General features: G+C 49.1%; 1 protein-coding gene across 3 annotated transcripts in view; it reads left to right on the top strand.

Annotated features, from left to right (window-relative positions):
• The first annotated feature begins 3,010 nt into the window (after window positions 1–3,010).
• Window positions 3,011–23,266, top strand: part of vwa5b2 (von Willebrand factor A domain containing 5B2) — a 135,375-nt gene continuing 115,119 nt past the window's right edge. For 2 of the 3 annotated variants that reach the window (XM_085990062.1, XM_085990061.1), the window contains exon 1: window positions 3,011–3,282. The gene's annotated coding sequence lies outside the window, so the exon portion shown is untranslated. The remainder of the gene's footprint in view (window positions 3,283–23,266) is intronic. The other variant, XM_085990063.1, reaches the window with a different exon arrangement.

Here is a 23,266-nt window from a genome sequence, read left to right as displayed (position 1 = left end):
TTTTCCAACATTTAGCTGGAGGAAGTTTGGCTGTTGCAGGTCTTGACATCAGCCAGGTAATTTGAGAATCTGGCCAATTGAGGATGCAGCAAGGTAGAGCTGCATGTTATCAGCATATATGTAGAAATTAACCCTCTGCTTCCAGAGACTGTCACCATGGTATAACATGTAGATAATGAAAATTGGGGGTGGGGTGGGGGTGGGAAGGTGGGCTAGTGTACACCATAAATGACCATGCAAGCAGAGGAAAATAGGTCATTGGCAGTAATGTGGTGCTCAGGAAATGAACTGCAGAGGAGAGATATTAGAGGAGGTTGAAATGGTTGATTGTATTGAATGCAGTACAGGCTGAGGAGCAGAAGGAGACTACAGAGCCATGGTCAGAGTTGGCAGGATGTTGGTTGTAACTTTGACCAGTGCAGCCTACGTACAATGGCCGAGGCAGAAGCCAAATTGGATGGGCTCAAGTAAGAGCTCAAGTGAGAGAGGTGAGAATGTAATTGCAAGCCAACAGTATGTTCCAAGATTCTTGAGAGAAAAGGAAGATTTGAGATAGAGCAGTAGTTGGACAGAATGGAAGGCTTCAGGGTGGATTTCTTGGGGATGAGTGGAGATAATCGGGGCAATTTTAACAACCCCCCCGACGGGAAACTGACAAGATCAGGTGCAATGCTGGATTTTACATCCGCCTGATTTTACTCTCCATGGAGAGCAATACTGGGCGGGGTGCAAGACCTAGGGCCTGATTTTGTGGATTGTGTGGGGAAATGGTCGGATTCCCCGAATGTGGGGTTCTGACACACAAAAAAATGGGTCAGCCAGCTGCACGCAATTTTCCCTCAAGTGGCCAATTAATTCCCAGCATGTGGGCAGCCTTGCTAATTGTCCATTTCCAGTCAGGAAGCCCCACAGTATGATGTCATCATTCGTGGTGCTTTCAAGGTCCACAGCAAGCATTGCTTCCTCTGTTGGCTTCCAAACGAACCATACAGGATGGCAGAGGAGCTTGCAGCAGCTGTGGCCAGTGCCAGACCCCGAGCTGCCTCCAAATTCGACGAAGCTTCACTGCAGGCATTATTGGATGGGGTTAGGGCCCACAGGGAGGTCCCCTTCCCTAGGTCAGGCAGGAAGAGGCCTCCCACTGAGACCAAGGCTGCATGGATGCGGATGTCAGCAGATGTCAACTTGAATGTGCATGTAACCTTGGCATCACATCTCTAACTCCTTCCTCTACTCCCCCACAGGACCATCCAGAGCCCCCGTCCCCACTGTGGAGGAGGAAGTAGCTGTGCAGCCAGACTCTTCAGAGGAAGCTCCAACCGCTGAGGGCGCAGCGTCAGCAGAAGTAAGCACACCCAGCACCAGCGCAGACACTCACACTTCGGGGGGACCTTCGGGACATAGAGTAGTGTTGTCATCTGGTGTTTCACAGCTCACAAGTGAGCCTCAGCAGATTCTGGAGACAGGGAAAGCAGTGGAGAGTCCTCATCGGAGGGCGCAGGACTCTGCCAGCTCAGCTCAGCTGCGCTGCATTTCGACCCTCTGCCTCTGGGTCCATCCGCAAGAGAAGAGGTGATGGATCTCCATGCACAGATGCAGGAGTCTCTGGCAGGTTTTGTCTCCAGGGTCGCTGCGAGTGTGGAGCAAATGGAGGAGTCCATAGCGACCATGAGCAGAGCCTTTGTGGAGTCACTGGCGCAGGAACGCATCACCATGGAAAGGTTGGCAACCTCCGTGGAGGAGATAACTCGCCAGGGTACGGAAAACATGGTGAGTGCTCATAAGAGAATGACATCTCTTGAGGAGCGTTGGCCATCTGTTGAACAGAGAAACCAGATCTTCATGGAAGTCCTTCTGAGTAGGACTGCCAGTGCAGAACCGGGTCCCACTGGCCCCCTAAAGCGCAGCAAGGTGCTCTCAAGCCACTTCCAAGCGCTGGCCCCTTCTGGCCTGTGCAGCTTCAGGTGAGTGAGCAGCAGCCTGGGGATCCTGGTGCTCATCCTGCTGTTCCTGGTTCTGCTGCTGCCGCCTCTGCTGTTGGAGATCCTCTAATGGCAAGAAGGGAAGGAAAAAAAGGTGTCCCATGCTTCTGGTAGATGCCTCCGCTGAGGAAGCGCTGAGTGAGGGTGCCAAGCGGTGCTTCCCAGGAGATCACATTGGAGAAGTGTTTGAGGCTCCAACCTTCCACAGCTGTGCCTAAGCCTTGAAGAAGTAGCCCCAAGCCTGCAACAACCAGGTCCTTCAACATACAAATGCTGTCCCTTTAAATCGCAGCTTTCCCGAATAACCTGCAGCTGAGAGCAAGCAAGCCGGCAAGCTTCACGCCAGGTTTCATCAGCGGGGTTCCCCGCAGGAGTGTTTAGCGTGGGGAACTCCTGAAAATCGCAAGGGCACCCTAAAATGGCATTAAACATGCCAATAGTTGGTGATCAGGGTCTTGACGGCCACTCCTGCCAGCGGCGGGCGGGACTGATTCGGGTCGCAGAGAAACGGCGGTCCGAAAGTCGGACGGGGCGGGGAATCCGGCCGGGGGCGACCCCCTATTTCGGCAATTTTCGGCCCCCGCCCGCCTGAAAAGCCGCCTGACGGCTGGCAGAAAATCGGGGCCCAACGTTCCATGCGATCCTGTGGGTTTCCCGCCCCCCGCGTTAAGTTAAAATTACCCCCAGATTTTGATGGAGTTGGGGACAGTGCTGGATGAGAGACACAGGTTGATGAAGTTAGCAAGCTGGGGGGGGCAGGTAAAGTTGAGTCGTCAAGAACTGGGATAGAAGGGGATTTAGGGAGCAGGTAGATAAGGTAAGGGAGCCTAGGACCAAAGGAGAAGAAACTAAGAAGAATGGGAAGGATGAGGGCACAGTTACCTGGGGGGATTGGGGAGGTGGGAATAGTGGGAAGGCTAGGGGGGCAGTCTGAGGGGGTAGTGGTTGCAATGTGGATTACCTGTATATGTAAATATATTAAATAGATGTCACCGACCTAAAATAATGAGCACCCATCCTCCCTGCCTATCGCTTTAAGGCCAGCTGCACCGAGTCCAGCTCCCACACGTGTGCAGAGTCCAAGTGGAGAGATTCTGCTGTCGGCCACCAGAATCCTGGGAAACGTCCTTGAAATGGGAACACACTGCCACCAAATGTGTGCGATTGAGGATCTAAGCCAGTGGCAGGTTAGCAGATGCAGCCGTTAGTAACAGGAGCGGCATCCTTCCACAGGCAACGTTAAGAATAACTCAGAGGGAGAAATAAAGGAGGCTTTCAGAAATATTTGATCAGCAACAAGGTAAACCTCATCCTTTAGGCACGTTTGGACATTTCTGCAATCGGTTGCAGAGCTGCCCGCTTATTTGTGTAACTTTTCCCTGCCTCTTTTCCTTTAAAAATAATACAAGTGAAACGACAGAGAGCTACAATAATAATAATAATTTCGAGACGGTTTTAATTGGATCATTGAACGGAATCAATATTACTATTTAACTGATATGATCTGTTTCCCACCGACAGCCAGTAAAATAATGTTCGCCAAATGGGAGATGGAACGCATTGTCAGATTGAAGCACAATGTAGTATGAATTGCTTATTTAGATAACGAATCATTCTGATAACATTGCTTCTCAAACCCAGCCCGCCAGTCTCTTGAACACCGTCTTTCTGCTTTCCTTACACTCCCTCTTTTATTTGAAATGTTTGACACTTTAAAATATATTTTATTTTTCATCCCTCCTCCTCTCCCCGGCTGAGCGTTTTTGCTTGGACTTTTTTTTTATTAGCTCTAGACAAATAAAGCATTTATGAGCCCCTTTCAGCTAAGGATATTTTGATTCAAACAGTGCATGTTTACAGCCCACCATGTTTCCATTAGTCCATTTGCACAGTCCTTTCCCCGTCTGGAGTTACAACTCCTACTTATCCCCAAATCTCAATCCAGCGCTAAGCCAACATTTGCTTCACTTTGAGGGCCGAATTTTGCTTGGCGACAAAAAAACTTTTATAATGGCGTTTTTTTCTTAAAATAACTGGTCAACGCTTTTTTTTTAAGGTGAGATATTATCAATGAATGTACATGAGGGAGGGCAACTTTTCTTCCACAGGAAGACTGCTGACTGCACTTTTCAGGGTATGGGTTGAATTGTTGACCTAACGTTTATAGACTGTCATTCTCTAAAGGTGAAAGCATAAATCTAACTCATTTATGGTTTAGCTTCTAGACAGATGCATCAGTTCTGATCACCACTGTCCTCTTAATAGCATTTTAGAGAGGAATAGCAAAAGTCATATTTTCCTCCATCTAACAGCTCAAAATGATTATTTGACCCCCTCGGCACAAAAAACCCAAATTGGCATGGAACATGATTTACATGATTAAACTATTTAAATGAGGCTTCTATATGCCTGTAGAGTGGCCTAATTTCCAACTCCAAAATCATGCATTACATCCCCTCCTCCTTTTATTGCTAATTATTTCCCCTCCCGTTCCCTGCACGTCTCTCCTGTAGTGGTTGACTCCTTCGTGGCACCGTATGTTCTCCGGTAATTCAACACACTGACCAATCTTCATCTCCGAGCTTAGACAGGCATTGGCGGGGAATCGATTGTGGGACATCACTGTCAAGCCCAATTTTGCCCAGCACTTGCTACAGGCGAGGCTTTGCACCATCCTACTGCTAATTTGCACATTTTTACTTTTCTTACCAAGTCCCTGTCAATTTGATTGCAGATTCTCCCCTCTTCCTATTTCCTCCGCACTTTCTGCCAATTTTCTTCCCTCCCATCCCCTCCATTTCTCTGCTGAGCAGTTGACTTCCTGCAGGGATGTTGTTCTACGGGCACCGTATGCCCTCTGGTACTTTGCCCAAGTGGTCATTCTTCCGTTATGAGCCTAGACAACAAGCGTCAACAAGGTATTTGATTGTGGGGAACATCACAAGCAAGTCCAACTTTGTCTTTGCTTGATGTCCAATGCGTGTGCTTTAAGTAGAGATTACTGGATAGCAAGCAAAAGTTTCCGGATATTCCAGAGTGGGAATCTTGCTAGCTTTTCCTTTCTTTGACCCAGAGAGACTGATGCCAATTGTAATGCCCCTACTGCTGCAGTGATTTAATCCGAGATTTTGCAACAAGAACAACAGCAACCTGCATTTATATAGGACCTTTAACATAGTAAAAACCTCCCAAGACGTTTCACAGGAACATTATCAGACAAAATCTGACACCGAGCCACACCGAGATATTAGGACAGGTGACCAAAAGCTTGGTAAAGAGTTGGGTTTCCTGGTCCCAAGGGGGTACAGAAATATTTTCTGCTTTGATTCAACTTCAATCAGTTGTGGTTTAAGGCAACTGCAATTCAATCCTGTTTGTACTGAAGGGGTTTGGTCTCTGGTCATGGTACAAGTGGAAAGTTCTAATTGTGGTTTATTCTGTCCAAGCCCTATTCCTTAAACACGTCAATTATATTGGTTAGATCACAAGGAAAGTAATGCAATGAGATACAAATTGACATCTCCTGCTATTCTTATTTCAATTAATGTTGCCTGGCCTCCCATTTTTATCACACTGACCCAAAGGCATAAGCTTACCTGATTATTTACAATTTTATTCTCTTTTCTCTACATGATTTTGAGTTGCAATCATTGCCCACCAGAAACTGGGTTGAGTGGACAAATTGGATTCATATAGCACATTTGAGTCAGTTTGTTTGATCTTTCTATATACCTTCTAGACATTATTTTTGCCCTCATTGCTATGCCTTTACAATTGTTTGGCACAAGGGCGTTATCCCCATTCATGTTTCTGTTCCCTTCTTTCTTATACCCCAATTCACCGGCATTAAATAATTGGCCAAATTTCAGAGGGATCGCTATAGTTTGCATGTGACCATCCTGTTCCTGGTTCCAACATGTATAGATTGGTAATCATTCTACTTTTAGATCAGGCTAATATTGCATGCTTAGTAGATTCTTCTTAGGCAGTCCCACAGAACAGAGGATGACTTGCTTCCACATTAAAAATGAGTTTGCAGGTGGCTGATGAGTCCAATGTGGGACCTACAGTCTCTGTCACAGGTGGGGCAGACGGTGGTTGAAGGGGCGGGTGGGTGGGGTGCTTGGGTTGACGTGCGCTCCTTGCGCTGCCTGCGCTTGGCTTCCGCTTGCTCCCGGCGAAGAGACTCGAGGTGTTTGGTGCCTTCCTGAATGCTTCTCCTCCACTTTGTGCGGTCTTGGGCCAGGGATTCCCAGGTGTTGGTGGAGATGTTACACTTTTTCAAGGAGGCTTTGAGGGTGTCCTTGAAGCGTTTCCTCTGCCTACCTGGGGCTCTCTTGCCATATCGGAGCTCCGAGTAGAGCGCTTGTTTTGGGAGTCTCGTATCAGGCATAGAAACATAGAAGATAGGAGCAGGAGCAGGCCATTCGGCCCCTCGAGCCTGCTCCGCCATTCAATGTGATCATGGCTGATCATCCAAATTCAGTACCCGGTCCCTGCTTTCTCCCCATACCCCTTGATCCCTTTAGCCTTAAGAAATATATCCAACTCCTTCTTGAATATATTTAATGAATTGGCCTCTACTGCCTTCTGTGGTAAAGAATTCCACAGGTTCACCACTCTCTGGGTGAAGAAATTCCTCCTCATTTCTGTCCTAAATGGCTTACCCCTTATCCTTAGACTGTGACCCCTGGTTCTGGACTCCCTGACCATCGGGAACATCCTTCCTGCATCTAGTCTGTCCAGTCCTGTCAGAATTTTATAAGTTTCAATGAGATCCCCTTTCATTCTTCTAAACTCCAGTGAGTATAAGCCCAATCGACCCAATCTCTCCTCATACGTCATTCCTGCCATCCCAGGTATCAGCCTGGTGAATCTTCGCTGAACAACTTCCATGGCAAGAATGGCATGCGGACGATGTGACCCGTCCATCGGAGCTGATCGAGCGTGGTCAAAGCTTCGATGCTGGGGATGTTGGCCTGAGCGAGAACACTGGCGTTGGTGCGCCTATCCTGTCAATGGATTTGCAGGATCTTGTGGAGGCAGCGTTGGTGGTACCTCTCCAGGGCTTTGAGGTGCCTGTTGTACATGGTCCATGTCTCTGAGGCATACAGGAGGGCGGGTATCACTACTGCTCTGTAGACCATGAGCTTGGTGCTGGGTTTGAGGTCTTAGTCTTCAAACACTCTCTTCCTCAGGTGACCGAAGGCTGCACTGGCACACTGAAGGCAGTGTTGGACTTCGTCATTGACGTCTGCCCTTGTTGACAGTAGGCTCCCGAGGTATGGAAAGTGGTCCACGTTGTCCAAGGCCTTGTCGTGGATTTTGATAATCAGGGGGCAGTACCGTGTGGCGGGGGCAGGTTGGTAGAGGACCTTTAGTAGCAGGCTTAGTAGATACCTCACTGTTGATAACACTTATCATAATTGGCACAATTTTCTTAGTTAGGACATTCTGAGAATACAGTTCACCTTATTGGAACGAGGAAAAGATCTGCCAACAAATCATAAACTGAATCTTCGAGATGTTAATGAGATTAGAATTGGCCACGTCAATTCTAACTTCCCAGATAGTTTGTCAGGACTGAACTTGATAAAGGATCTGCACACCCGAAATGTTGCCTTTTCTGTCCTCTCCACAGATGCTGCCTGACATGCTGAGCGTTTGCAGTATTTTCTGTTTTTGTTTCCAGTATCTGCAGTATTTTGCTGTTCCCATATAGTTTGGTAGCTAAGGATCTCGAAGTCCTGTATCTCTACCTTGATTTCTGTTTTATTAACCTACAAATCTTCCTGAATTTTTGTGCTCACGATAAACAGAACACTTCTCCATAGCCTGCGTAGGGTTTGCCAAAGACTAAGTGCATAGTAAAACTCCATTTACTCAGCCTTAGAATTCCTACTGTACCCGTGCAAATATTATCATTTCACTCGTCATTTTTTAAATTTTGTGTTGCAGTTATTACCCACCAGAAACTGGATTGAGAATGGACAAATTGGTTTCATACAGCACCTTTTATAAGAGTCGGTCTGGGCAGAATTTGTACCTCAGCCACAGATCAGTATGACATTCAAGTCCACTGCCCAGATAGAGATTCCATTGTCTCATTTGTTAACTTGCCTTGTTCAATATTATTTGGTAGTAAACCTGGTGTTCAGAACAACTCTGTCCCAAGTATCCAGAGCTTCATGTTTTTACTTGCACAACCTCAGTCTCTGGTAAAGTCCTTCCACCAATTACTTTTGACAGGGAAATCTGAAACTGATTTCAGATGCTGACATGCCTTATCCTGATTGTCTAGAGCAGTGGTTCTGAAACTTTTTTGGTTGAAGTGCCTTTTTTCAAATTGATTAGTAATCACGGACCCCCCTCTGCCCCCCACCTAAATTATAATACTATATAATACTCATAATATGAAAGTGCTGCATGTAAAGTGTGTTTTAATAAAGCTTTTCAGAAAACAGGTATTTACTTACAGATATCAGTGAGATGGGTGTGCCTGCTTCTCACACCAATTCTGGGCACTCTGCAGCAACAGATGGCCACTATTAGCCACTTAGTGCTGGACAATTTTTAAAGCTGTCAGGAGGCTGGCCGAGGCGGGTGAGGGCACAAGCACCCATTCACATGCTGGGATGGTGCTGGAAGCACAACTCACCGCCACACTGTCCCACTGGCATGTTCTGTAACTGCTGCTCTGTGGGGTTGTATGTGTTTACGTGAACACGTTCGGGCACATGTTTGAAGGGCTCTGCTGGCGCTCTGATTACATGTTGGGAGGATGGCACAGGGTTGTGGCACCCGGAAGAGGAAGAGGCTCGACCAGCGGGGAACACTCGTTGCAAAGTGAGTGAGAGCTGTGGGCCTCTGTGAGGAGGCGGGCCCAGTCATTGAGAATAATTCGCAAGAACTGAATCAGTGTCAGTTTTATAAAGAGGAGCAGGCTTGAAATTACCTCCAGCTGCCTCTGGTCGTGGACTCCTTGGAAAGTCTCTATGGACCCCCAGGGGAGAGAACGGAATAGAAGGATATGTTGATGGGGTTAGATGAAGAACAGTGGGGGGAGGCTCGTGTGGAGCGTAAACACCGGCATAGACTTGTTTGGCCAACTGGCCTGTTTCTATGCTGTAAATACTATGGCCTGAATTTTCTGGCATCTGTGTAGGCAGGATTGGAGGCGGGTCGGGAGCGAAATTTGAAATAACTTGGAGCGGATCGGGAACCCATTGTCATCCCGCCCCCGCGCTCCTTTCCCTTGGGTGCGTTTGCCAACACGGCAGCGACCCGAACAGCAGAGGCGGCCGAGGTAATTCGGATGATTATTAGATACTTGTCAGACCCTTATGCATCTTTTTAATCCTACCTTTCAAATTTCCCTGGATGAGCACGGGAATCACACAGCTCCGGAACCACGTCTGTGAACTTGAGGCGGAAGTTGAGTTGCCACTGATCCACCTCATTAGTGCACAGCATGAAAAGCACAATAAAAACTCCCACCTGATACCTGGTCACTTTCCTAAGGCAGATGCTGTTGCTTAGTGCATTGTCAGCACAGATTTAGCTTTCTAGAGGTTGCAAGACTTTTCAACAAATTCGAGATCCACTGTCACCTCATTGGTACCACCTATCACACCATTGACAGATTGCTTCTGTCATCTCTACTTGACCTGCCATCTATTACATAAGCATGGGTGCCATTTATACTGTCTCATTTTGGTCCTCAAAATTGGGTCCCGATGAGCCCCAGCACCAGCAGCACCAGACACACCAGCAGCACCAAAAACAACACCACCACCAACCTTCTCCTCAACCACCTGATGCTGCACAGGACAGAGGGCATTAGCGCAGGGCTGCACCGCCAACACAGGGTATACTGGCAGAGGATGAGCTTCCTCAACATGACTGAGCAGCAGTGCCAAAGGAGGCTCAGGCTATTGTGCCAGGTCGGCGCAGATATTTTCAGATTGCTGCAGCAAGACCTGCAGCCCAGAGCAGTGGGTGGGCACACCTTATCAGTGGCTGTCAACATCACCAGCGCCCTCAACCTCGTCACCTCAGGCTCCTTCCAGGGATCTGCAGCAGACATTTGCAGCATCTTGCAGTCGGCCGCCCACAGATGCATCACACAGGTCGCTGATGAACTTTGCCACTGATGAAGCCAGTGTTACTGAGCGGGCACTCAGCTTTGCTGCTCTGGCTGGCTTCCCACGGGTGCAGGGCGTCATTGACCGCACACATGTGGCCATCAGGGCACCCCATTAGCACCCAGGAGTGTTTGTCAACCACAAGGACTTCCACTCCCTCAATGTGCAGCTCGTCTCCAACCATAGAAAGACCATCATGCACGTGTGTGTCAAATTCCCTGGCAGCTGCCATGACTCGTCTTGCGCTGGTTCACCCTCCCTCAGCTCTTCACTCCTCCAAATAAACTTTCCAGCTGGCTGCTTGGAGACGAGGGCTATCCACTGAAGATGTGGTTCATGACACCCTTGAGTTGGCCAAGTACTGAGGCCGAGGTGAGATAAAATGAAAGCCACATTTCCACCAGATGTGTCATAGAGCAGGCAATAGGCATGCTGAAAATGTGCTTCAGATGCCTTGACAGATCTGGAGGAGCCCTTCAGTACGCACCAGCCAGGGTCTCCAGAATCGCCGTGGTCTACCGTGCCCTGCACAACATAGCGCAGCAGCGAGGATTAGTGCTGCATGAGGAGCAAGGCACTGAGGAGGAGGAGGAGCAGGAGGAGCATCAGCTGGAAGATGAGGGGAGGAGGAGGAGCAGGAGGAACCTGCGGTCCACATCCCACCAGAACCCGAGCACATTGCTGCCCGGGAGGCCAGGGAAGGCCTCATCATGGCCAGATTTGCTTAACTTCATGCATTACACCTATATGGCTGCCATATGCTGCGCCAGGCTCCCAACACCACACAGAAACACCATAAAACATCCCTACAATGACCAAGCCATTCCTTTCACACTAACCACCATTGCTGGAGGTAATGTTATGTCTCACCATTCACTCCAACTCACTAAGCCACTTCCAAAGTTGCAGACACAATTGGCCATGACCGAAAAGTGGTAAAAATAAGAATTTTTATCTGTGACATCACATTAACGGAAACGTCACACCAACATTTATTAAAACACCCAAGTGATTACCCTTGTGCATCTACTTGTGTGTCATCTTTCTCTCACACGTGCTTCTACGAGGTGCTACCCCTATGAGTTCAGCAGAGGCAGAGGCAGCCTGTTCACTTCCCTGCTGCGACTGCATAGACACTTTTGGCGGATGTCCTTTGGGTCTTGCAGCCTGTGATGGCCCCGACAAAGTCTGCTCCTCCTGCGGCTATGCAGAGGCAGACTCGGCCATCGCGATCCCAGGAGGCATGTGGGGCTCTGACTGAGGGGGAAGCAACCGGGGAGAAGTGTGAGTGCTTTGAGAGGAGCCTCCACTTCCATGTCTTCTCTCACTGTCATCTCTCTTATGGGCTGCCCACACTTCCCTGTTAGCAAGGAGCTGGAGAGCACCTGGCAGCACAGCAGTGGGGCCACGAGGCCTCAAGTGTACGTTTATACCTCTCCTAGAGAGGAAGTCTATGAGTGTCTGCCATCTATTCTCCATAGATAGTCATCTATTCGCCATAGATTCTCTGTGCTCCTGTGGGTGGCACATTAACTGCTCCATGCAGGTGACCATCCTTTCCACGGAAGAGCCTGCAGTCACCATCGCCTGCAACACGGTGGTGCTCATGTTGGAGATGGACTCCTCCATTTTCTGCACACTTGCAGACATCATGGTCACAAAACCTGTCAAAGCCTCCTGCACTTCCTGCTGCACCTCCAGGATCGCCCTCTTTCTGGACGGCCCCCGAGGCTCAGCGTTTACATGCAGCTGAGCAGAGCTAGGAGCGTCCTGCACCCTCCGATGAGGAGTCTCCACTGCTGTTCCTGTCTCCACCATCTCCTCTTGCTCACTTGTGACTTGTGCGACACCAGGTGACAACACTACTCTATCTCGTGTGGGACCCACCGAGGTGTGCATATCTGCGCTGGTGCTGGGTGCACTTATGTCTGGTAACGGTGCTCCCTCAGAGGCTAGAGGCTCCTCTGAGGAGTTGTCTTCCTCTTCGTCCTGGACAGTGGGCGGGGGGCTCTTGATGGACCTGTGGGAGAGTAAAGGGATGATTTAGAAATGTCATATCAAGAATGGGTAACAACACCATTATGCACATAATGAACATTCACTGTTTGCTGACATCAGTCCCCATATGAGTGACTGCTGTATGCCATGTGGTTGTATGAGATGTAATTCTGTCAGCAGGTTGCTGAGATGTCCCCCTCTCTCCCACTCCCATCTCCCGCTCGGCGACTCCTGAGACTTCCAGGGCAATCTCCTCTACTGCAGCTAAGATGGCCTTTGATGGAGGGCCACCTCCAGTTCTCTCCCTCTCCCTCTTATTGTGGGCTCTCTTCTCCTGCAAGGAAGCAAAGAAGTGAAGTTTGAGTGAGAGTGATGGAATGAGTGTAAGGGATGGATGGGGTACATCTTTAGAGGGTGACTATGAGGGAGTACCAATGCCAAATAGCCTCCTTGTGTGTTGTTAGTTGGTATGATTGCATTAGGATGAGGGTGAGTGTGAGCTCTGGTTAGTCAGATGGGGATGTGATAATGCAGATAGAGAGAGGGTTTGGGTGGATGTGCAAGGCATGTTGGTGTGAGTAATGATGTGCAGGAGTAGGGTTGAGAAGGCAGAGTGATGGGGATGTGATGAGAGGCACAGCAGGATGAAGTTGAGTGTAGCTTTGCACTCACCTTTCCTGATCTAATGAGATAATTGAAGCGTTTCCGGCACTGCACCCACGTCCTCCTGACGATGCCCACATCCCATAAACGAATTTTTAAAAATGTAATAAAACCATATTTGCAGCTGCAGCGATTGAACTCTTTAAGTTTGGCCAACAATTGGTTCATAGTCCTTTGGTCACTGAAGTAGTAGGTTTAGCATAAGAGATATCTACCATCTAACAAATGGACATCTAACCGGTGTCCATATCTGCCACAGAGAAACCCTATTTTGCAGAAGTGACTATCAGATTAGCTTGGGGTATCTGTAATTAAATAAAGATAAGCCATTTTGTACTAATCTTTATTTAAATTTTCAATCACTGTAAAAGGGTTTACCATGAGTTTATCAATAAATGAACAATATTAATGTCAGTAGCAAATCACCATTCCCACCCTCCTTCCCGCAACCTGCATGTGGCCTCTGAATCCTACTTTTCCATCTACTTCTATTGATTAGGATTCAGTCTTTGTTCTTTTCTATATCATGTGCATTGTACAACCAATCTCTGCCATGCCAAGGGACAATTGATGATGTTAATGGATCTGAGGATCATAATCATCTGGTTAGGCATTTTAGCTGATATTCTTTTGGATAATTATATAAACCTTGCTAGAGGTCTTCTCTTAGCAAGTGCTTATTAAAGCTCATGCTGTTCATATTTCTCTGAGTTTTAGTATTAAGTGTTTTAAGATTGGTGGCTCAATTTAAATAAAAACTTTCCGGGATAAGTAAGGCTGGTTTAATCTCACCTGCTGGTGTGGTCCTTCTCTTGTTTTCAACGGACCTCTTCCACCCCATCCTTTGTTGAGGTCAAAGGATTCATGCTTGATTATAACCAGTGCTGAACATAAAAGCTGAAAATTTCATTAGGCAGTTCCTTTCGAAGAGTCAGAAACAGGCTTCAGGGCATGTGTTTGGATAAAAATGGAAATTTATCTTGAATGACGTGGTATCATGCAACCACGTTTAAAAGTATACTTACATGATTGTAAAAAAACATTAAATAACATTTCAAACATCTAGGCCGCGATTTTGCTGACCATGGCGGGGGACATCGGTGGCGGGTCCCGAGCCCGCTGCTGGCTCCATCCCGCTCTGTAAAATTAATTTCCCTTCATTAAACTCGTTAAGCTCGCCCAGCGCATTTCTCGGCCAATTAGAGGAAGCGGGTCTGGTGACATTTGATGACGTGGCATCAGCCGGTTTCCTTAAAGGGACCATGTCCAAATTTATTTTGACATTTGTGCTGTCAGTGTTCTACAGCATTGAGGTGATGCAAACACCGACAAGCACTGCACAAAGGCAGACAGCTGCACCCAGGCTCTCCCATGACTCCCTCCATATGCTTATGGAGGGAGTCACAGCACGCAGGGAGGTCCTCTTCCCTTCCCATGGGTGGAAGAGACCTCCCCAGGAGATCAACACAGCCTGGTTGCACCTTGCAGAGGAGGGCCCAAGCAGGGATGTGGTCAGGAGGACCTGGGAGAAGTGCCACAATGATCTCAGTAGATTACGAAACGTTAGTACAAAGCTACACTCAACCTCATCCTGCTGTGCCTCTCATCACATCCCCATCACTCTGCCTTCCCTACCCTACTCCTGCACATCCTTACTCACACCAACTTACCTTGCACCTCCACCCATCCCCCTCTATCTATATTATCACATCCCCATCTCACTAGCCAACCCTCACACTCACCCTCATCCTAGTGCAATCATACCAACTAACAACATGTAAAGTTTCTGTTAATGTGGTGTCAAACATTGAAACCTTTATTTTCACCACTTTGCATTCTTGGACAGATTTGTGTGCACCTTTGGAAGTAGCTTAGTGATTTGCAGTAAATTGTGAGACAACAGTAACCCCCCCCCCCCCCCATGGTGATGAGTGTGAAAGGAATGACTTGGACATTGTAGGGATGCTTTATGGTGTTGGTGTGGGGTGGTGCCAACCTGGCGCATCATGTGGCAGCCAGGGTGTACAGCGTCAAGTGAAGTAAATCTGGCCATGGTGAGGCTATCCCATACCTCCCGGGCAACAATGTGTTCGGGTGCTGATGCCCTGTGTCCTGTGCAGCATCAGTTGATTGCGCCGAAGGTTGGTGTTGTTGTTGGTGCTGCTGGTGTGCCTGGTGCTGCTGGTGTTGGGGTTGATTGTGCTGGTATTCTGAGGACCAAGGTGAGAGAGTATAAAGTACACCCATGCTGAGGGAATGGATGGCAGTTGAAGTAGAGATGACAGGTGTGATCTGTCAATGGTGAGAGAGGTAAAGAGGTCAAACTGGATGGAGACTTGTGTAAAGACTTGCAGCATGGTGAATCTGTTGTGGAAATGCAGTGAGGACAGCTTGTGGCTGAGGGAAGATATCTCTGTAAGGTGGGAGCTTTTACTTTACATTTGAAGCTGTCAATTCAACAGCTGATTCAATGAGCACTGAACTCCCGCCTCAGCTTGACAGACGTGGTCCACGACCAGTGTGGACCCTGTGGGCGAGCTGTCAAATACAAAAGGTAAACTGAAAATCATTCTTAAGTAGCTCTAAACAAGTCATTAATTACCTGAATTGGGTCCCCCACCGCTGTGTGTCGGGTCTGATCAACGCTGACAGACCCGACATTGGGAAAGGTGTGCGGCAGCGGGTTCGCACCCGCTGTGGAAAAAAACACTTTCCTATCCGACCCACTACCGATCGCGCCCACTGAGACCCTGCAAAATTCCGGCCCTAGAGTCAGCATTCCAGATCAGATATTGAGTTCTCTTCACTCTACCCAACTTCAGAATAACACTTCTTCTGGCCCAGTGTGATATTTTCCACTCTAGTCGTCCTGTGACGTCTCTAAGTGGCAGCCAATTTAGTTACAAATTAGAAGCAACCTTGTGTTGTGAGCCCATGTCCAATAGGAAGTGAGTTGGCACGATCAAAACGAATTAATGAAAGGTCCATACTGGTAACAGACAAAGGAACCCCTCTTGCCACCATTCTGGGTGGATCTGAACCCAGGACCCAGAGATGAAAGACCAATGCTTGACCCATTGCACCAGATGCAATTAAATTCTGATACTGCAAACTTCTTTACTATTAATGTTCATACTTGACCCAATATTCCTGTAATGACAGATTAAAACAGTAATTTACAAATTCTTGTGTTACAGCCCATTTAATTATTAATTCTGCAATTGAAACAATACAGTATATTTTACTTTAAAGCAAAACAACTTTCAAAATGTGCTCCTGGTGAAATTTGGCAGTGGTTTAGACCCCTGAAAGGGCAAAACTCCACTCTGAGCAAGCAGTCTTACTCAGAGGAAGAGGAGGTGCGATATGGGGTGCGGGAGTGTGACCTTGCCCAATTTGAGGTGCTCCTGATTTTCCAAGGGCTGGAAAAGTGGAGCACTGCCATGTGAACTTGTTGATCTGTGCACCTGATTCTCCAATCTGCACTCCAGTTATTTGAGTCTCCTCACTGGGAACGAAGTTCTTCAATTTCAGGGCTCAGTTTGAGCATTGAAGACTGAGTATTTGCAAAACAAATTATGACTCAACTGTATACTTTTCCTTTTTTTGTATTTTCTATTTAACAATAGGAAGAAGATCAAGTTGTCAATGAGGAGAATTTCAAGTTCAATTTATCCTTTAACACATTTATGTCCATCTTCACATATCAGAATTGGTGCGTGTAATGCATTATCCCTGCTCCGCTTCACAGGCTGTTAAGATGAGCACTGTTTGTGTTAAGATTTATTGTATCTGTAAATAAATGTTAAAGTGAAACAAATTTTAAAATTGATTTAAAAAGAGTTTTCATTTTAATTAACTAACAGGTGTCGTTTTTATGGATGGCTTTGTTCCTTGTTTTAAATTGATTGCATTTGAGATATAGTTGGGTCAGCTGTACGTGCAAAACTACACTTACTCATCTTTTAAATATGAAGGCAGAAAAAAGTGAGATTAACTGTGCCTGGTGCAACTGGTGCTCCATACGTACCATCCTCAGGGCTAAACAACTATCTGAATGGTAATCATGGATGACCTTTCATATAACTTTAATTATGCACAAGTGACAGGTTCAAATGAGATATGGTTTACATAGCCTGGCAGTGATATCAGGTGTTTGCACTTCATCCAGTTTGGTAAAAGAGAAAACTCATGATCAAGCAACAGATGGTAGATGCAAATAAAGCTTTTAAAGGATTATATGAAATCTGGAGTGAGGTGTCACACAGTCACAGGAAGATCAGTATTTAACAAAAGTAAGTACTGTTGTACCTTTTTATTACTTACTCTTGGGGACCACACAAATTGTTATTCTCATTTGTTGAAGTTGAAGCCTATTTTACTTTTTGCGCACTCCTAGCAAGATGTAGGCTGCTGGAAAAATCTGCAAGCTCCTACCTCCCCCGCCACTCATCGTGGCTGTTTATTATATATGGATTCAAATCATGTTCTGAAAATATTGTTGCTTCTCTGGAGCACCACACAATTATAGCCGCAAACTTTGGTGCAATGAGGTAAGTAACAAACGTACGGTGCGTGAAATCGCTCACCGTTTTCAGCATATTTCTGACCAGCATAGACAGGTCAAGTCATTTTTTTTGTGACAGGAAAATCGGGGAGAAGCCTTTTTTTGGCGGTTTTCTCCTGTTGCATCGTCTCCCCCATGTTCCGTTTTGACTCTTCTTGCGATCTGTCTGCTGAGCCCGAGTGCCCTCATTTAAATATATGTGTCTACGTGGTGCTTCCCAGAGATGACCGGTGAGAATGCAGGTGTTCAGTGACTAACCTGGTGCCGGCAATTTGCTGCTGATTTCGCCATCTCCCACGGCAAGAGCAGAATGCCACCCCGCCAGCTCCACGGACTTTGCCTCGTATGGTGTGACTTGTTTTAAGGTGTGGATGCCCTATTTGGTGGAGTACTACTTTTGCCTGCAAGGAGATAGAATAAACGAGGGGAGGAAACCCGCTGTCCTTACTCAGTCTGGACCAGAAGCAGTGAGTTGTTTATGATCTTTATGCACTGCCTGAAAGGGTGGTGGAAGGAGATTCAATAGTATCTTTCAAAAGAGTATTGGATATATACTTGAAAAGGAAAAATTTGCAGGGCTATGGGGAAAGAGCAGGGGCGTGGGGCTAATTTGATAGCTCTTTCAAAGAGCCGGCACCGATTTTGTTCTTGTGCTTTGTAGCAGTTTGATACTATTCACTGCACCTGCCCAATCCAGAGACAATCACCTGTTATAGGACTGAAGTCAAATGCAGCCCAGGCTAGGTAAAGATGGCAGGTTTCCTTCTGTCAAGGACAATAGTGAAGCAATTGGTTTTGTACGACAATCTGACAGCTTCATGGTCACTTTTACTGATACCAGTTATTTTTAAATTAGAGATTTTTAAAAACTAAATTCAAATTCTCAAACTGTGTGGGATTCGAACTCGTGTTCTCTGGATTATTAGTCCAGGCCTTTGGATTACTCGTCTAGTAATAGAACCACTACAATACCGTTCCCTTTCTGTTTTTACACCAATGAGGGCTAATAACTGAAACAGATGGAGGCAATTACTTAGGTTTTTGTGTAGGTCAGTGGTACCTGAGGTGTGCAGATTCCTGTTAATGTAAAACGTAATGCTAAGGGCTGTTTCCTTTTGTTCTACCATTTCTTGTTCTTATGAGCATCTCTCTTTCCATTGATTCTCCCCACCCCCAGGTATTTGCAAAAGAACAAACACCATATTGTAATACAGTCTGTCAAAATAAAGTTCAGTTGCTACACGATCTGCATAACTCTCCGGTTGAGATTGACAGCACTCTTTCTCCAACTGGCCAGTGCAGATTCCATTTTTGGAAGGCATGAATACATTTTTCAGCTGGCCTGCCGTAGATCCCTTTCAGTTTAACGGCTGACAGAAAGAGATGGCTTTTGAAGGACGTGAGAGTATATTTGAACCCGGGGTCTGGGAGGTAAAAAATATTCGAGCATATTACCATCCATTCATCCACTCTGTATCAGAGCTCTTTAACCCGCCCAGTATACCATTCAATCACCAGCAAAGAGTGAGGGAGAAGACCTTCATACCATTCTACTGTAAAACTTAATTCCAAGCAGAAGGAAAGAAGATCTGTCTTTATTTACACAGTCTACGCATTGTTCAGAATTGAATTTTGGTGTATAATATATTTAGAGGAGCAACAAAATGAGAATACATAGTAATTGTTGCGCAGGTTTATCTATCAACTGAAATTCAATATTAGTGTTATTGTTAATTATTGACAGACATGCAAACAATGTGGTTCCGCTCCAGATGCTATTCTGTGATTGAGTATTGAGTATTTATTGTGTAAATTTACAGTACAAACTAAATTTGAAATGGCTGTAATTCTGAGGTGTCGTGGAACAAAACTAAAAAATAATGGAGTGTTGGAGTCGCTAGAAATCAACAGGCTCTGAGGCTTTTGTTGCAGCAAAGGCAAAACGCGTGTTACTTTATTCACTCTCCATGAGCACTGAGAGTCTCAGCCTCGTTGCAGGGCTATGACATCATCACGCTACCGATGCATGACGTCATCACGCTACCGACGCTCTTAAAGGGACCCTGCCCCGATAACCCAACCAAGTACGTACATATAACAACATTGGCTATACATTGTGAATTGTGTTATTGTCCCTATGTGGTCTCCGCCACATACGTCCCCCCAGAATTCACTAGCACTGGCAATGTCAGTCGTTGGGGGGGGCTGGATCACACAGTCGGAACAGCTCCTCAATTCCGGGGCGGGGACTGGGGGGTTCGTTGGAGGGACCTCGGGCGCTCGGTGGTGGACTGAGGGTGCAGAAACCGGAGGTCGGCCCCGCCTCGGGGGCTGTGCCAACTCAACGGGTCGGTCCAGATCCAGGTGGGCCGGCTTAAGACGGTCCACGGAAATGCAGTCCGGCTTACCACCGACATCCACTACGAAGGTCTTGTCCCTGGTTTCCAGGACGTGGAATGGTCCATCGTAGGGTGGCTGAAGAGGTCCCCGGTGGGCGTCGTGGCGGACGAAAATGTACTCCGCCGCACGAAGGTCGAGCGGAACGTGGGACTGCGGGAGGCCAAGCTGTGACGTGGGCACTGGCGCGAAAACCTTGGCGTTGTCCAGAAGGTCGGACCACTGACGGGCTGCGGACCAAGGTTCCGTTGTGTTGGGGACGAAATCCCCGGGTACCCGCAGCGGCTGTCCGTAGACGAGCTCGGCAGACGAGGACTGGAGGTCCTCCTTGGGGGCGGTCCTGAGTCCCAGCATGACCCACGGGAGTCTGTCGATCCAACTGTCATCCCGGAGGCTGGCCCAGAGCGCAGCCTTCATGGAGCGATGAAACCGTTCGCACAGTCCGTTAGCCTGAGGGTGTTATGCTGTGGTGCGGTGGACTCTCAACCCGAGGCCTCGGACGACAGCGTTCCAGAGCTCCGACGTGAACTGGAGCCCCTGGTCGGAGGAAATGTCAGATGGGGCTCCGAACCGGGCGACCCAAGTGCTGATGAACGCCCGAGCCACATCGGCGGACGTCGTTGAAGACAGCGGGATGGCTTCCGGCCATCGGGTGGTTCTGTCGACCATTCTGAGGAGGTGGGTGAACCCGCGGGAGGGCGGCAGGGGCCCCACCAGGTCCATGTTAACATGATCGAACCGCCTCTCGGGCACCGCGAAATGCGTCAATGGGGCCTTAGTATGGCGATGCACTTTCGAGCATTGGCATACCACGCAGGTGCTGGCCCAGTCGCGAATGTCTTTCCTGAGCCCGTGCCAGACGAACTTAGCCACCACCAGCTTCTGTGATGGCTTCTTGCCTGGGTGGGAAAGATTATGGACGGCGTCGAAAACTTGCCGTCTCCACCCGTCGGGCACAACGGGACATGGCTGCCCAACGGAGACGTCGCACAGGAGTGTGGTGCCGGCATCGTCGAACGCGACGTCTGCTAGTTGAAGGCCCGTGACCACCGCCCTGTAGGCCTGGACGTCCGGGTCGGCGGCCTGGTCGGCCACCATGCGGGTGTAGTCGATGCCGAGGTGTACGGCGCTGGCGACGGCTCGGGAGAGACAGTCGGCGACGGGGTAGTCTTTCCCAGCCACATGCTGGATGTCCGTTGTGAACTCTGAGATGAAGGCCAGCTGGCGTTGCTGACAGGCCGACCACGGCTCGGAAGCTTTGGCCATGGCGAAGGTCAGCGGTTTGTGGTCCATGAGCGCTGTGGACGGGCGAGCCTCCAGTAGGAAATGGAAGTGTCGGACGGCGAGGTAGAGGCCGAGAAGCTCGCGATCGAAGGTGCTGTACTTCCGCTCGTTGGGGCGTAGCTGCCGGCTGAAGAAGGCGAGCAGCTGCCAGGTGCCATTGACCCACTGTTCGTGGACGGCGCCGACCGCATAGTCCGAGGCGTCGGTGGTGAGAGCGATCGGCGCATCAGGTAATGGATCCGCCAGCATGGTCGCGTTAGCCAGGGCCCTTTTCGTGTCCGTGAAAGAATTGGCCATCTCCTCAGACCAGTCCACGACGAGCTTGTCGGGCTTGCCTTTGAGGGCCTTGTAAAGGGGCCACATAAGCTGGGCTGCTCGGGGGACGAAGCGATGGTAAAATTTCACCATGCCCAAAAACTCCTGCAGGGCCTTCACGGTGAGGGGTCGTGGGAAGTCCATCACGGCCTCCACTTTCGATGGCAGTGGCACCGCCCCGTCCTTCGTGATGCGGTGCCCGAGAAAGTCGATCGAGGACAGCCCGAACTGGCACTTGGCCGGGTTGACGATTAGGCCGTGCTGGCTGAGGCGCTGGAAGAGAGTCCGAAGGTGCGACACGTGCTCCGTCCTGGAGGCGCTGGCGATGAGGATGTCGTCCAGGTATACGAACAGGAATGCCAGGTCCCGTAACACGGTGTCCATTAGGCGTTGAAAAGCCTGGGCGGCATTTTTGAGGCCGAATGGCATGCGGAGGAATCCGAACGGGGTGATCACCGCGGTTTTCGGGACGTCCTGCGGCCGGACAGGGACCTGGTGGTAACCCCGGACGAGGTCCACTTTCGAGAACACCACTTTCCCGGCCAGGCGGGCGGAAAAGCCCTGGATGTGTGGAATCGGGTAGCAGTCGGGGGTCGTAGCGTTGTTGAGGCGCCGGTAATCGCCGCACCGGTGCCACCCGCTGTCTGGTTTTGGAGCAATGTGGAGGGGCGAGGCCCATGGACTGTTCAACCGGCGGATGATGCCGAGGCGCTCCATGGTGTCGAACTCCGCTTTAGTGATGGCGAGTTTCCCCGGGTCGAGGCGCCGAGTGCGGGTGTAGACGGGCAGACTGGTGGTCGAGATGTGGTGTTCTACCCCGTGTTTGGTGGCGGTGGATGAGAACGTGGGCTTCGTGAGGTCCGGGAACTCGGCGAGGAGGCGGGAAAACTCGTCGGAGGCCGAGAGTGCGCTGGACAACTTCGTCGTGCTGGACCCGCTGAGGGAACACTGGAGCGAGCTGAAAGTCTCAGCGTTGATGAGACGTCGGTTCTTGACGTCCGCCAAAAGGCCATTGGCGCAGAGGAAGTTAGCGCTGAGAAGGGGGGTGGACACTTTTGCCGTGACAAAGTCCCAGGTGAACCGCTGTCCGCCAAAACAAAGCACCACGCTCTGTTTCCCGAAGGTGCAGATGGAACTGCCGTTGGCGGCTTTGAGGACGGGGCCGTGGTTCCCCCCTTGCATGTCTATGGTTGACGCGGGCAGGACGCTCACCTGGGCACCCGTGTCGCAAAGAAAACGACGTCCGGAGTCGGTGTCCGTAATAAATAACAAACTGCCTGAACGGCCGACAGCCATAGCAGCCGGCGAGTGGTCGTTCATTTGTTTCGACGCGGGAAAACTGCACGGGGGCCGGCACTTCCTGGCTTTGGGGCCGAACTGCGCGTGGTAGAAGCAGAGGCTTGGGGGCTGCCGCCGTTGGGCTGTATCGGTGGGGGCAGGGCTCCGCGTGGCCATGCAGTACTGTTGCCCGGCGGTGAAAAATTTGCCGGCCTCCTTGGCCAGGTCGCGGAAATCGGTACTGGAAGAGTTGGCTGAAGCCAACCGTACCTGACCTGGCAGCTGTTGAAGGAACAGTTCCTTGAAGAGGAAGCACGGCCAGTGTGTGTCCAGGAGGGCCAGCATGTGGTCCATCAGCTCCGAGGGCTTGGAGTCGCCAAGACCGGGTAGAGAGAGAAGCCGGCGTGCGCGCTCAGCTTCGGTGAGTCCAAAAGTTTCTGAGAGGTGCGTTTTCAGCGTTTCGAATTTGTTGAGCTCCGGGGGGTTCTTGAGCAGGCTCATGACTCTGGCCACGGTGGAGCTGCCGAGAGCAGAGACGACGTAGTAGTACCTCATGTCGTCCGCGGTGATGTCCCGGAGTGCAAATTGAGCCTCGGCCTGAGCGAACCAAGCGGCAGCCTGTTGTTCCCAAAACTCGG

The sequence above is a fragment of the Somniosus microcephalus genome, chromosome 6, assembly GCF_052327205.1.
Source record: "Somniosus microcephalus isolate GS21.2 chromosome 6, FLI_Smic_1.0, whole genome shotgun sequence".
Taxonomy (NCBI): domain Eukaryota; kingdom Metazoa; phylum Chordata; class Chondrichthyes; order Squaliformes; family Somniosidae; genus Somniosus; species Somniosus microcephalus.
This window is presented reverse-complemented; position numbering and strand designations above follow the sequence as displayed.